Source organism: Culex quinquefasciatus, chromosome 2 (assembly GCF_015732765.1).
Source record: "Culex quinquefasciatus strain JHB chromosome 2, VPISU_Cqui_1.0_pri_paternal, whole genome shotgun sequence".
NCBI classification, from domain to species: Eukaryota; Metazoa; Arthropoda; class Insecta; order Diptera; family Culicidae; genus Culex; species Culex quinquefasciatus.
The window spans coordinates 212,214,450-212,230,888 of NC_051862.1; the positions used below are offsets into that span (position 1 = coordinate 212,214,450).

The following is a 16,439-nucleotide window of genomic DNA, read 5'->3' on the forward strand; positions in this document are numbered from 1 at the left end:
GATTTTTTTTTCAATATTTTATCACCGCCATCTAGCATTAAAAAAATATAAAACCTTTAGCTTAGTTTAGTAGACATTCTAAAGCTGATTTGAATATCCGAAGTGAAATTTTGCAAGGACTTCGGATAATTGAATTTTGACTTTACCCTAAAAAATATAAAAATATGATAATAAAAAATGTTGTATTCGGAAATTGAGGGATAAAAAAATCAGTTATTTTTTCTACCTTGTACTTAAACATTTTTTCTCATAAGCTCTGATCGTAGCCTACAACTTTGCCGAAGATACCAAATCGATCAGAAAATCGCTTCTCAAGATACAGTCCAGACTCGATTATCCGAAGGCTTTGTAAACATTTCACTTTGCATTATCGAATCTTCGGATAATCGAATCACGAAAAAAATAGTATTTTTCTTTGTCTCTTTTTTAGGCTTTTGAGCTTACGTGTGACCCTAAAATCAAATTTTTGAATTTTTTAATTTATGTTGGCGGCCGGTAATGAAGTACTGCAAAAATGCATTTAATTTTTATTATTTAAATGAACCAAACAAATTTGACTAAAATGGGATCGCAGAACTCAAATTTAATGTTGAAAGTAAAAAAAATATTAGTGATTCCGATTATCCGAAGAAAAAACCTTCGGATAATCGAAACTTTGGATAATCGAGGCTTTAGGTAATCGAGTCTGGACTGTATGAAATTTCGTACATTTACATACCTGGAATGGCAAAAGTAATGATGCAAAATTTATTCTTTTCGGAATGCATGGACAAGTTTTCATCCAAATCAAAAATGTTAATTAAAAATTTGCAAAAAATAAATAAATAAAAATCGTAGAGAATTACTCATAAGGATCTCTAGTCAAAATTTCAAAATTGATAATCTTGAAAAATAAATTGAAGAAATGTTTGTTAATAATTATTTAAGTTTCAATTTTTTTTTGTAAATTTCAATATTCATAAAAATATTAACAAAATTCGAAGTCTTCAGGGTTATTTATTTTTTTAATTTTCCCCGGAACCAAGTCGCCATCCTGCCTCCCAGGAAACCATCACCTTGTGGAAGGGGCGCCCTTCCAGTCAACTTCGCCCTTGTGGGTGTGGGAGGGTGTGAGAAATTAGTTTGGTTTAGCGTTCTCGCGTCGTGCTTTCCACTCACTCACTGCCATTCGAGCGACCCTCCGATCATACACCCTTACCAAAAATCATGACTTTTTGAGTTCCAAATCCCACTTTTCATACGATTTTTTCAGTTCAACCCATATAACCATTTTTATGGTTGTAGTACCTGAACTCAAAAAATCGTATGAAAAGTGGGATTTGGAACTCAAAAAGTCATGATTTTTGGTAAGGGTGTACTACATCTGACTACAGTGAGTTGGTGAGCAATGTTTGGCTCACGGCTCATTACACCGATGTGCGAGGGAATGAGCGCGCCAAACATTTTTTTGCGAGGGTGTGTTGGTGAGAAGGTTGGCACCAATACACAGAAATTTGTCAACTTTTGTTTGTGTTGGTGAGCGAGTTGATTGTCTCACCACAGTGAGCGCGCTCTCACGTCACGCGTGAGACGTGAGCAACGCGTTCTCACGTGAGAGAGCGCTCTCTTCTCATTGAGAGTGACTCTCCCTCTCTCGGGCCCGATCTCCGCGGCACACGTGCGTTTCGGTGCAGCTTCGGTCGCCGCTCACTTCGATCCGGAGTGCGACGGTTGGCGGTCGTCGGCACATGTGAGCCAGCTTGCATGTGGCGCACTTTTCGGCGAGGAGGCGTCAATTTCCGCTCGCAAACACGGCCGGAACGGAGATGGTGGCGGTGGAGTCGGTTCCAGCGCGGGGGTACTCTCCGTGTGTGTGCACACGGTTACTCGGGCTGGCCGTCCAAAAAAAAAGAAGGAACTTCGGCTTCGGATTCTCGGTCCAAAACAAAGTCCCGAGGAACTCCGTCCAGTTTGGCGAGACCGCGGCAGTGTGTTCCGTTGCGCGTTCTACGTGAGACCCCGCTTGTTCCGTACGCTTGGGCCCGGTTGTCCGCGTCCGTTTCCGGCCACTAATTGTCGAGATCGACTCCAATTGACCGAGCTCGCTATTTCAAGAAGAGAGGGGTCCATCAACTTTGGTGTTTGAAATCGGGTACCGAAAAATAGTTGAGCAAACTGCCAGAATTTTAATCCCGGTGTCCGGTCTCCGACTAACCCGTCGTCAACGGTGAATTGGAAAAGTTTTCCGATTAGATCGAACCTGGTTAGTGTCTGTCCTCGGTGTATGTATGTGTACTGTACGTGTGAGTGTGTAATTTGATTTTGGAACCCTTTCCCAAGACTCAACAAAAAAAGAGACTCAAATCGAATCGAAAATCGAACAATCTTCGATTGGAGTTGTTTTCTGGTTTTCTGAAATTTAATCAAACTTTTAATTTCTCTATTTGGGGACGGAACTTTAATTTCGATAGAAGTGGCGCGGCGGAAGTTAACGAAAGCAAAACAAAATAAGACAAAAAAACTCGTTTTGGTCTTGCTGTGTGTGGTGTGCTCGTTGAAAGAGTTGTTCTTTGGGTTTCCTACAACGTGGCGTCGTTCCGTTGAAGTTATTTGTGATTGTTGTTACAAAAATAGTTTTGTCAAACGCCGCACAGTGGGCGGAAACCCACCTCTAATCCCATTAAATTGAAGCCGCTGTTTTTTTCTTCTGAAAAATAGCTTTTCTTATGTAAAAAAATCTCAGAAATCGATTGCCGCATAGCAAACCCACCGGAAATGACGGGAAAGGGTCCATTTTGCCCCATTTGTCCTAAAAATTGGAATTTTCTTGATTTTCACTCTACAAGTTAACTATATTAACATTTATAGGATATCTATATACATATTTTGACGTAAAATAGCAGGAGAATCGAATGGTGACATTGTCGAACCATTTGGAGTAACCCATTTTGCCCTATGGGCCCTTTTTGGCGAGTTTAGGTAGTTTTATTCCTTTTATAGCATTTAGCGTAGGAATTTCGTAAAATTATTTCTACTATGCGTGCAAAATTGGCAGAAGAATCAAATAATGATTATTTAGGATCATCCATAATAACCCGTTTTACCCCTTGGGCCATTTTTTCCAATTTTCCCTAATTAAATTTATTTATAAGTGTTTTGCGTATAATTTTCATAAACTAATCACTGTAATTTGTACTAAATGACCATGAGAACTGAAAGACACTGTTTTGGAATTATTTGAAACTTCCTATTTTGCCCCTTTTTAAAATATCTCATATAATTTGAATTGTTTTTCGAACAATTGGCAAAATATGGTGATAGATTAATTACTTTGTAACGCGTAAGATGACCAAGTGAATTAAATATTTATATTTTGGAATTGTTTGAAATAGCCCATTTTACCCTAATAGTCCTCTCATCATGCTTAGGCAATTTAGTTCTCTTTAGAAGCTATTTGCGTACAATACTTATTGAATAATGACAATTATCTGTGTTTTATGGACAGAAGAATTGAACAAAGGAATATTGAGATTACTTTGAACTGTAAATTATCAGTGCATCCTGCTCGTTCCCAATGTAAACATCAACAGCCTGACCAGAACAGTTTGTAACTGATTGATCTTCGCAATTCGCAATTTTCAGTGTAAGAACGGACCTTGACCGATCTTATGCACTAGGTTCCCGACGAACACGCACTGCCCTTACACCTACATCTCACCCTTGCTCTGAGTCAGTACGAGCAACACGCTAGAACACGCTTTGAGTGTTCGTGCCAGGCATGCACACCTTCTTTCCGGTTACGCATTTTAACTCGGCCGGGGGTGGTACATTACGTAGGGTTTGATGTAAGTATAAGCGCCTAACCATTTAAAGTGTGCCTATCAACTTTCATTAAAGCAAACACTGTTTTATATTTAGTTTGAATTCAAAAACTAGTTGTTATTTTACTGTGTATTGTTTACTCCTGAAATCATTCCTAGTGTTGAGTCGTGTTTATATGTTGCTATTTCTTTTGTCGCGGTGTTTTGTTACAATTTTTGGTCCTAAGCATTTTATAAAAGTTTTTCAAAAGTACAATAGTAATATTTCTGTTGATTCTTTGATCATTCCAAAAATTGAGTAAGGGCTCAAACCTCACTTGTTTTAAAGAAAAGGGTGAAGATTGAAAACAATGGACAGTGAAAGAAATATATTATTGAAGAATCAATAGTAAAAGAAAGATAGTAATAAATGAAGTAGATAAAGAAATTAACAATAGTTAATAAATAGAGGCAACAAAAAAGCTTAGATTGTATAAGGGCAATTTATAGGGCAGATGAAAAATTATTGAAATAGATAAATAAAGATAAACAAAATTGACATCGCTACCAAATTAAGGGAAAACAGACAGTTTGTTACAGCAGCATCAATTAGTAAATAGAGTGGAAAAGCGTTGAGAAATAAGAGAATCAAGAAAATAAAATCGAAAACAAATGGACGATAATAAACAGAAGGCGTGTTAGAGAACCAGTGAAACAAAATAAACAGAATATAGATGGTAGATAGAGAGCCTGGAGCCTATTAGAGGACGGACACTCAAACCAAAGCACCAATCGAAGCACGAGAACTTTCAAACGGAGGTACCAATCGAGCAAAAGACAAAGGATTTTGCTCGATAGGCACCTCCGCTTGACAGCTTCCGCGCCTCGATTGGCACTTCAGGCCTGAGACGTCCGTTCTCTAACAAGCTCCAGGCTCTCTAATGGTAGATAAAAAAACGGAAAGAAGAGAAACCCCGTTGTGTGATGTTTCAGGTACATCCACAGCAGTTGACTCAACATACTGCGAATCAAAACAATACCGTCTATAATCACAAATTACTTCCCTTTCCTACATTGTTGCGCCCCTTTCTTTTAGCCGTCTCGACTCTGACCCGCGGTGGTAAAAGGTTTACGATCCGTTTCCACAGGCCACCAGCTAGGTCATCATGAAAACCAAGCCAACGTGGAGGTAAGAAAATAGGACACTCGCAAGGAACCAGAGCTATACTGTTCTGATCAAGATAATTCGGATGATCTAACAGAACTACGGATGTAGTTAGTTACGCTCCTTCCAGGATGTTCCTTACGTGGACGTCAACCGAAGAGCACGCAACAAGGTCAGTGCCATTGCATGCTCTTAGGTATCAATCCTTGGCCTGCAGTTTGTAACTGATTGATCTTGTTGAAAAATTAATAAATACAAAAATCTTAATTCATTAACTTCGTTTAAACATAAAATTAAGATGTGATGGAATGAAAACTTGATTAATTGATCTTAATAACCTTAGTGGATCAACTCAAGCGATCTATTTATCAATCTTTAAAAATATATGTACTATAGCGATCACAGCAATTCAATCGATAAAATTTTAAGTGAATAAAAAATATATTTGGTTTTCTTGGAGTAAATAGAACTAAGGTGTAAATACAAAAGATTTTCAGTGAAATTTAATTATTTCAAACTGAGAGAAACATCATTTAACCATATAAATAGATAATGCAATGTTATTTTTAATGGTTTTATTTGATTCTACTATTTTTTTTTTCGAAGAAATGATTGATAAATTATAGGACTTTCTTTTCAACAGATTGATGGATTTTCCAAGAATTTGCAAATCCTTGTACAGGTATACTCTATGTGTCAATATCGATGGAAAATATGTATGAGGTTTTAGAATCAAATAATCAAGCTGTTTGAATTTACAAAACAATCAATCGAAATGAAGAAATAATTAGATTTTTGGCTTTAATTTAAATTAAAGTTAACTTAAATGTTATAGTGAAATATCTATTTGAATTGATGAAATATACTTAAAATTGTTCGCAAAAGATTTCACAATATTTTTCAAAATAAAATATTTTATGTTTATTTTTAAACATAAATTTATTTTTTAGTTATATTTTTTTCCTCATTTTTTTTGAATATATATGTATATTCAAAATTGTTTGCAAAATTCCATTTTTAATATGATTTGTTCTTCTTTTTTATATTTTGGAAGAATTATATTATGTTTAACATTTCTACTATGGTACCTTGCGGAACAGAATTTTGATTCTGATAAAATTGCTTCATAAAATGGATCAAATATTAGGCTAAATAATTATTTAAGAATGATTATTTTTTTCACTTAATTTTTTTTTAAATAAATAAAAAATAAATTTATAAAGAAATTTTTACAATAAACGCTTGAAGAATAACACATTTGGAGTAAATTACTTTAAAAGCATATTATTTTTTTTTAAACAACCAATAAGATTTTATGTATTTAAAACAATTGTTTTTGCTTTCTTTTCTGATTATAATTTCCATTCTTTCTTCTTGTTGACAAAAATCCAATACATAATTTTTTTGTATTATTTTTCAGGTTTCTATCATTTTTATACGTTATTCTTTATTCATAAGTTAATTTCCATACATATTCATTTGAAAGTTACTATTATTTAGTCAAAACAAAACTATTGTTTCCTAATGTCTTCTCATCTTTAACCTGCAATTTTGCCGAAGTATCAAGAAACATTTTTTGTAAAGATTATTTCAAACAGCTATGAAGATTTATATGGACAAATTTATGATGCAAAATGGCTCTCTGAGATGAACGAGAATCATTGGCAAAGTTTACATGTAACAACAAGCCGGAAATGGTTTAATTATTTTTTAAAATAATTTCGTTTAATATGAAGTGAATAAATAAAATGTTGATAAACATATTATCTGCTCATCTGCTTTTAAATAATAATGCCGGAATACAAGAATTGATCGAATACTGATTTCCAAAAACTTGTCAGTAATTGTTTCTTATTATTTTGCATTTAATTATTTCAGTTGTCTTAGAAGGAAATATTTATGAATTAATTTTTTTGAAGCACGAGAAAATAATGCCTTTTATAATCCGGTATACGGATTTGACTGCTTGAGAAACCAATCTTAAAAAAATAATAATATATTTAAAATTTATTAAGTTAGGAAATTTTGGGCTAAAAATTTATACCAGATATGAATAAATTTTTGCTGGTGGACATTTCTTATTTGCAAAAGTGAGGAGAAGTCAAACATGACAAAGCAAATCTCTCATAAACTTTTTTTGCAAATAATTTTTAATTGGGCATATTAATTTGGCTTATTGAAGAAAATTCTAAAAATTTTAGTGTTCTGATCTGAAGTGCCTTCTTTAAAATATTTTCTTTGTAATTTCATATACATTAAAAGGTGAGTATTTCATTATTGCTTTCGGATTTGATTCAGGTGATGGTAATGACTTATATGGAGAAGAAAGAAAATTTAAACAATATTTTAATTTCTAAACATATTTTATATTCAACATTGACATTATCGTTATCATTATAAAATCCATTAATTATTTATTTCGAAAAACTTCAAAATTTTACTGAAAATAGAAGTCTACTTTCTTTCTTGCAGTTTACATCATATTCAGCATGTTTGGTATCGATTAACAAATTTTTAGATTTTTTTTTTACATTTAGAAGACCAGTATCGCAGTTTTTTTCTCGGACCAACAAAAATCGTCAATACATAGATATTTTGAAAACTATGATTGCAAAACAACAGGGCAGGTATAAAATGCATTTTAAACACTTTTTTCATTCAAATGTAGAGGGACATACAATTAAAAAAAAATTGCGAAGGCCTTATTAATTTTTCAGCAAGATCAAACAGATACAAACTGTTCATTCTGGTCAGGCTGTTGATGTTTACATTGAGAACGAGCAGGATGCACTGATAATTTACAGTTCAAAGTAATCTCAATATTCCTTTGTTCAATTCTTCTGTCCATAAAACACAGATAATTGTCATTATTCAATAAGTATTGTACGCAAATAGCTTCTAAAGAGAACTAAATTGCCTAAGCATGATGAGAGGACTATTAGGGTAAAATGGGCTATTTCAAACAATTCCAAAATATAAATATTTAATTCACTTGGTCATCTTACGCGTTACAAAGTAATTAATCTATCACCATATTTTGCCAAATGTTCGAAAAACAATTCAAATTATATGAGATATTTTAAAAAGGGGCAAAATAGGAAGTTTCAAATAATTCCAAAACAGTGTCTTTCAGTTCTCATGGTCATTTAGTACAAATTACAGTGATTAGTTTATGAAAATTATACGCAAAACACTTATAAATAAATTTAATTAGGGAAAATTGGAAAAAATGGCCCAAGGGGTAAAACGGGTTATTATGGATGATCCTAAATAATCATTATTTGATTCTTCTGCCAATTTTGCACGCATAGTAGAAATAATTTTACGAAATTCCTACGCTAAATGCTATAAAAAGGAATAAAACTACCTAAACTCGCCAAAAAGGGCCCATAGGGCAAAATGGGTTACTCCAAATGGTTCGACAATGTCACCATTCGATTCTCCTGCTATTTTTACGTCAAAATATGTATATAGATATCCTATAAATGTTAATATAGTTAACTTGTAGAGTGAAAATCAAGAAAATTCCAATTTTTAGGACAAATGGGGCAAAATGGACCCTTTCCCGTCATTTCCGGTGGGTTTGCTATGCGGCAATCGATTTCTGAGATTTTTTTACATAAGAAAAACTATTTTTCAAAAGAAAAAAACAGCGGCTTCAATTTAATGGGATTAGAGGTGGGTTTCCGCCCACTGTGCGCCGGGTTGAGGTTTTTTGTGACTGAGCTTGGTTCTAGAACTTGAAATCTGGAAATTCGTGGCCACCGTGATGATTGTGGTAGAAGTTAGAAATGATTTTTTTAAAGGAAATTTAGCTAAATGTTTTTATGTATGTTTCAATCTTCAAATAAATTTCATGCTCGTACTTCATCACAATTTATGTCTAACCTGAGAAATTTTTATTTGAACGAGAACCCGGCCATGACTAACATGATGAATGTTGTTCGACTTTCCCTGTTTTAATGTTCTCAAAAATTAGAGAGCATAAAATATGAAAATTGAAATGACAAGCCATGGTATTAAAATATGAATGAAAAAAGTATTTTAATATGCATTTGAAACCGCTCAGTTTGTTTTTTTGTAATCATTAATTCTCAAAATATCTAAGTATTGACGAAATTAGTTTTTTCGCGGAAAACAAACTTTTTGCAGAACTGCAGAACGGAATTTCACAAAAATTACAAATGTTTTTGATTCTTTCCCGATATGCCAAATAGAATTTTATGCGCAGAAAAATGCATTTAAAATTGTTTTCAGTTGATTGGACTTTAAAAAAATTATTGAAGCTTTTTGAAAACATTTTATTTCTGAGCAAAAAATATTGCTGCAAATTCAAATTTGAATTGATAAAAAAAAACTTGTGTATTTGATTGTAAACAATTTCAAATAAATTTTCTAAAGTGCATTTTTGTACTTATAATTGGACACTTTTAGATTTTTTGCTATTTTAAAATTTTTGGACCACAGATTGGAAAAAGATGTAAAACTTTAGGAGTGAAAATAAAATTTCATAAAATCATTGACATTTTTAATTATTTTGGTGATAATATAACTGTAAATTTGTTAAAGTTTATGCTTCAACATTTTGAAAGTTTTGCTTGAAATTTGAACCATAACAGAGGGGAAAAATAGTTAAAATTTGTGCTAGCCTAAGATAACAATAACAATAATATTGTTAATTTTAGTTTAGTTTTTTTTTCAGTTTGATTCTGAGTCGACCAGTATAAATTAAATTGAATCTAGGAGGTTAAATAAAAAAGTTAATTTTAAGGTGATTTAATAGCTTCTTTTCATTGAGGAAGGCAAAAAATTGCATCTAAAAATGTATTTTTTGGAAACTTTTCGGTTTATGGATTAAAAGTTTCAACATTTGGGAAAATTTGACATGTGGATTTAACAAAATTGAGAAGCTTTTAATTTTTCCATTTTTTAACCTATTCAAAATTACTTGTTTTTTGTATCATATTAATAAATAACTGTTGAATAATGGCTCCTATATCAGAGAAAGGAAAAAATGTAAGTTTCATGATATTTTAAAATGCATTTAAAATTGTTCCTTATTAAAAATAACCGGTTTGTAGTTTCAGTAAATTCTATCAAACACTTTTAAACTTGTTTTAGTCAAATTTGTTTTAATTTTTACTTTTTAAAAAATTGAAATATATTGATCACAGTTCGGAAAAGAAACAAATGTTTAAAAAAATGCGCTGTTTGTTAATGAGGCTGATAATTTTATTTGTTGTTTAATATGAATTCTATGAAGAGTTAAGAAGTAGTCCATTTTATATTACATTCAATGTTTTATCCCTCAGCTCTTAACGGAGCACATCAACCAGAACTTTTGCACCAAGATTCTTGTTACAGACATTTTAGTATCTTCAAAACTACGGAAACATTCGATTATATTTTTTTATTCACCCCCTAAAGTTTGACTATTTTTACAATCAGAATATTGCAGGATTTGGTCCGTAAGTTTAACAGTTTTGGAATAAGAAGACATTTTTTTGTTGCTATGCACCCTTTAGGCCGTTGCAAATATTTTTCAAAATTTATGTCGCCCCCCCCCCCTTCAAAATTGGTTTGAAAAATCGGGGGGCAAAAAATATTTTTACAAAAAACTTCCAAATTTTGATGAAAATAAAAGTAAAATCAACTGAAAACAATCTAAAACGCATTTTTCTGAATCATTTGATAATCATATTTAGCACACAGAAAAAAAAATCATGGTAATATTACATCTGGGAAGGGGTACATCTTTTATGTCAGAAAAAAAGGTGTAATTTTACCTCTGGAAATGTGTAATTTTACCACTTTTCTGGTGTAATGACACTTTTTCAGTCTAAATTGGGGTAAAATTACATCATAAAAGAGGTAATATTCAACCTTCCAAAATTAAAACTTCCAAATTTACATTTTTTTTTTCTGTGCATGTTTGGGCTGGTTTAAAAATATTTTTAATTTTCATGACATTCCACTGGAAAAACGTTTTTTTTGCAAAAAAATAAATTTTCGTCAATACTTAGGTTTTTGGAAACTAATGATTGCAAAACAAATTGACTAGTGTATAATGCATTTTTAAACACTTTTAGCTTTCAAATGTTGAAACCGTGGCTCGTAAATTCAATTTTTGAACTTTTTTTTTGCTATAATATGGTTGAGAGAAATTCTTTAAAATTTCGGGCAGACAATTGAATTTTTTGAACTTCAACTTGTTGCTAATAAAAAATTACGACTTTCTTTATTAAAAGGTTATACATACATGTAAATCGATAAAAAAAAAGTCAGAGGTTGGTGTGAGCACACACTTAATTTTATTTAAAAACTGTTATCAGGGCATTAAACTACACATTTTCATCTATTATCAAAACATATTTGAAGACATTTGGTTGTATCATTGCCGAGATATAGCTATTTGAAGTTAGCAGTTAAAAAAAACGGGTGCCACGATATCTTAACTCTGCCTTGACCAAATCGGCTCAAAATTTTGGTGAAGACTCGTTAAACCGGTCCTGTGTGCATGACGAAGGCCGATTTTCAAAAAACTTATTTAAAAAAAAAAGATAAAAATATTTTTGTGTTTTTCATATAAATAATCGTCAGTTTTTGATTTTTGGATTTTTTAAAAAAGCAAAATTTCAAAATCAGACATCGTCATACACACGATATATATGTCTTGAGAGTCTTCACCCCAAATTTTAGCCAATTTGGTCCATCCCATCGCGAGATATCGTGGATCCCGTAAATTAACTCGGTGTTTCGAGAAAAACGCTCAGAAAGTTTGACAGCCCGCAATGCGCACGGTAAAATGTTGAGCTGAAAATCGTCTCTAATTCAGTTTAATCATGTTATATCTTTATGAAACTTTCAGGAGTGATTGAAAATAACTTATTTTGAATGTTTTATAACAAACTATGTCATTTTTGCCATGGGCGTAATATTCAATATTTGGCCCTTTTAAAATGTTAGTCTTGATTTAAAAATTTTCAAAATATTTTTTTCGAAAAGATCGGAAAATTTCACGAATGTTTCATATATTAACATTGAAAATCGGACCATTAATTGCTGAGAAATCGAAATTAGAAAAAGGTGGGTTGTTTTGGTGAGATTTAGAAAACTTCAATTTTCGAGTTTCTTTTTCTTAAAGCGACTCTATCTCAGCAACCCGATGTCCAATCTTCAATGTCGCTTAGACAATTTTATAGCAAATTTTTTGAACTTAAAAAAAAAAATTTAGAAATGGTCACTATTTTTAAAAATTGAAAAACTGCAAATATTTCGCTAAAATCAAACTTTCGGTGGCTATATCTTGAAAACGGAGCCCTTTATCAAAAAATCTGTAAAGTACTTTTCGATTGCAAATTCAATTTTGCATTAAAAAGTAATGTCAAACTTGTTTTTGCATAAAACTTCGTTTTTTTCCAAAAATCTCTATTTTTTCAAGAATTCATAACTCGGCGGCAGATTTTTTGACCATGTGTCTCTATGGCTCAAAAGTTGCGGATTTTTACCCTCTAAAACATATCAAAAAATCTCGAAAATCAAAAAATACGTATTTTGGGAAATTGAGTTTTAGTAAAAAAAAAGTTGATAAAAAAATCTCCAAATTTTTTTTTCCGTGTACCTATTTTTTTCTCAAAAGTCCTCAACAATACCTACAACTTTGCCGAAGACACCAAATTGATCAGAAAATTCACTCAAAAGTTACAGCTGTTTGAATATTTACAAACCATTTTTGTATGGACAGCTGCCAAAATTGTATGGAGACTTGTATGGGTGAACCAATGACACAAAATAGCATATTTGGTCATAGGGAAGGCCCCCACAAAGTTTGAGCCAAATTAAAAAATACAAAAAATAAAAATGGTCGAAATCGGCCGATTTCGTAGAGAGTTGCTCATATCATGCTGTATAATTTGTGAGAATTGATCAATGTATGCAAAAATTGATCCAAATCTATATTTGGGTTAGCACAATTTTATTTGCAGCATCGCGTTTTTCGAACAACCTAAACTATATACTTCAATAACACATTCAAAAGAAAGTCCAACTCGATTTGCAATCAATTACACAAATGACGCTGCATCATCTAGGTCTGGTTTCCTCAATGACACAATATACCTTCGGCAGGGGAAAAACCAACAACTCTGCAAAGCATCTGGCTTTTTATTCGAGCTGCTGCTGCTGCAGCAGACCTCCGTCTTTTCTACCAGTTCCAACAATCACCTCTTCAATTCAGCGAATTTGATGCATTGCCTTATTGCTTCTTCTTCTTTTCTTTGTCATCATAGTAGTCTTCGTCGTCCACGCTGCTGCTGCGCCGCCGTGCATCGCACGCTTTGATCGACCTTCCTTGCACATTAAAAACCTTAACTCGCATGTGTTAGTGGGACTGTGTGTGTGTGTGTGGATGAAGTAAAAGTTGATAAGCAAAGGTAGAGAGTGGGAAGAGAAGCTGCCTCGAAAGTGGAATAATACCACAAGCAGTGGGTTAACGGAAGAAGAAAAGAAGGAAGAAGAAACTAAGAAAGGGAAGAGACTTTGAGAGGTAATCAGTAGAAAGAAGGGAATCGAAAAAAGGTAGAAAAAGAAGAAGACTCTTTTTTTGGAGAAAGAGCGATAAAGCGCGCAGCTGAAAGAAGCTAAGAACAAGAATTGAGTAAGGCTGTCTGTGAGTGTGAGCGTGCGTCAGCGAAGGAGAGAAGAAAAAAAGATCAGAACCAAAGGGAAAAGAATCAGGTAAATTTTTGGTGTCTTCTCAAATTTCAATGAAAACAAACATTCTTGGACAGTACAGACAGCAGCAACAAGTTGGAAGGGAATATGTGTGTCACGAGATTTGAGACGACACGAGGACGTTGGACACAAACTTAAACTTAGAGAAGAGATAGTTCTAAGAAGAATTGGATGAATTCGTATTCTTAAAAAAATACAGTAAACTATATTTTTCATATTAAGAATAACAAAGACAACAAAATTCGACTGCCATAACTCCCTCAATCAACAGTTACACAAAGTCACCCACAATCCCCCCGAAATATCCAAACCATAGACTTAACGACCGACACAACCGGCCAAATCACAAATAGACAAACATTTGGTGGAGGTAATTGCGTGTGCGTATGTGTTTTCCCAGCACACCCAAAGCATCGACCCAGGCCACAATAGTCATCAGGCAGCGAGTCGAACGACCGACCAACCAACTCTGACTCGCTGTACATCATCGCGCTAACATAAGCCATAATTACGCGATAATTATCTGTCACTTGTGCGGCCGCGGATGACATTAGCGAACGCATGCAGGGCTTCGTCGATGAATCGACGCCGGTGGGTGAGAAGGCGGTGCACGGTGTTCTCGGTTGGTTGGAATAAAGCCGTCCTGTGGACGGTTGTAAGTTTCTGGATGAACTTAATTGTTTAGTTTGAGATTATTCATTATATTTTTGAAATCGATAAAAATTGCGTAGTTTGTCGAATGTTTTGTCTACTATACCTTAAGTAATCTTTCAAAAAATCAAGAGACATAAAGATTATGAGCCTGAAATTCTTAGCAATAAACATTGTGAAGCCACTAGAAATTTTTTAAAAATGTGTATTCTTATTATCACTATTTTCATTAAAATTAAGTCAATATTTAAATATATTAGACTACCGATTGAAAGCCGATCTGAAACAAATAGAAAATGTTATAAGTTAATTGTTTTCCAGCACAGCTATTTTTTCAAAAGGATAATACAGAAAAATTAGTGAAATGGAGAGTTTCTATATGTGATCTTTTTTTGATCGCTGCTCGTTCAAATAATACGTAACACAAAAATTTTAATTTTAATATTCAATCATTTCCCGAAATTAAAATAGTAAATATACACAGTAACACAGTCGTCAACTTCCCTAAATATGTTACTTGATTTTCGAACGATTTCTTTAAGCACCTTTAATATTTATTTTTGTTAACTATTTGTCTCTTTTAAATCTGAGATATTAGCCTTCCAATATGACAAAAATGACAAAAATGACAAAAATGACAAAAATGACAAAAATGACAAAAATGACAAAAATGACAAAAATGACAAAAATGACAAAAATGACAAAAATGACAAAAATGACAAAAATGACAAAAATGACAAAAATGACAAAAATGACAAAAATGACAAAAATGACAAAAATGACAAAAATAACAAAAATACCAAAAATGACAAAAATGACAAAAATGACAAAAATGACAGAAATGACAAAAATGACAAAAATGACAAAAATGACAAAAATGACAAAAATGACAAAAATGACAAAAATGACAAAAATGACAAAAATGACAAAATGACAAAAATGACAAAAATGACAAAAATGACAAATGACAAAATGACAATATGACAAAAATGACAAAAATGACAAAAATGACAAAAATGACAAAAATGACAAAAATGACAAAAATGACAAAAATGACAAAAATGACAAAAATGACAAAAATGACAAAAATGACAAAAATGACAAAAATGACAAAAATGACAAAAATGACAAAATAACAAAAATGACAAAAATGACAAAAATAACAAAAATGACAAAAATGACAAAAATGACAAAAATGACAAAAATGACAGAAATGACAAAAATGACAAAAATGACAAAAATGACAAAAATGACAAAAATGACAAAAATGACAAAAATGACAAAAATGACAAAAATGACAAAAATGACAAAAATGACAAAAATGACAAAAATGACAAAAATGACAAAAATGACAAAAATGACAAAAATGACAAAAATGACAAATCGGAAGACAAAATGACAAAAATGACAAAAATGACAAAAATGACAAAAATGACAAAAATGACAAAAATGACAAAAATGACAAAAATGACAAAAATGACAAAAATGACAAAAATGACAAAAATGACAAAAATGACAAAAATGACAAAAAATGACAAAAATGACAAAAATGACAAAAATGACAAAAATGACAAAAATGACAAAAATGACAAAAATGACAAAAATGACAAAAATGACAAAAATGACAAAAATGACAAAAATGACAAAAATGACAAAAATGACAAAAATGACAAAAATAACAAAATGACAATATGACAAAATGACAAAAATGACAAAAATGACAAAAATGACAAAAATGACAAAAATGACAAAAATGACAAAAATGACAAAAATGACAAAAATGACAAAAATGACAAAAATGACAAAAATGACAAAAATGACAAAAATGACAAAAATGACAAAAATGACAAAAATGACAAAAATGACAAAATGACAAAATGACAAAAATGACAAAAATGACAAAAATGACAAAATGACAAAATGACAAAAATGACAAAATGACAAAATGACAGAAATGACAAAAATGACAAATGACAAAATGACAAAAATGACAAAAATGACAAAATGACAAAAATGACAAAATGACAAAAATGACAAAATGACAAAAATGACAAAATGACAAAAATGACAAAAATGACAAAATGACAAAAATGACAAAAATGACAAAAATG

At 32.0% G+C, this 16,439-nt stretch overlaps 1 protein-coding gene across 5 annotated transcripts in view; it reads left to right on the forward strand.

The window, feature by feature from the left end:
* Positions 1-1,726: 1,726 nt before the first annotated feature.
* The window catches only part of LOC6037900 (LIM domain transcription factor LMO4), a 470,644-nt gene continuing 455,931 nt past the window's right edge, over positions 1,727-16,439 (forward strand). The window contains exons 1-2 of one of the 5 annotated variants that reach the window (XM_038258414.1): positions 1,727-2,276; positions 13,233-13,680. The gene's annotated coding sequence lies outside the window, so the exon portion shown is untranslated. The remainder of the gene's footprint in view (positions 2,277-13,232; positions 13,681-16,439) is intronic. The other 4 variants (XM_038258415.1, XM_038258413.1, XM_038258416.1 and 1 more) reach the window with 4 other exon arrangements.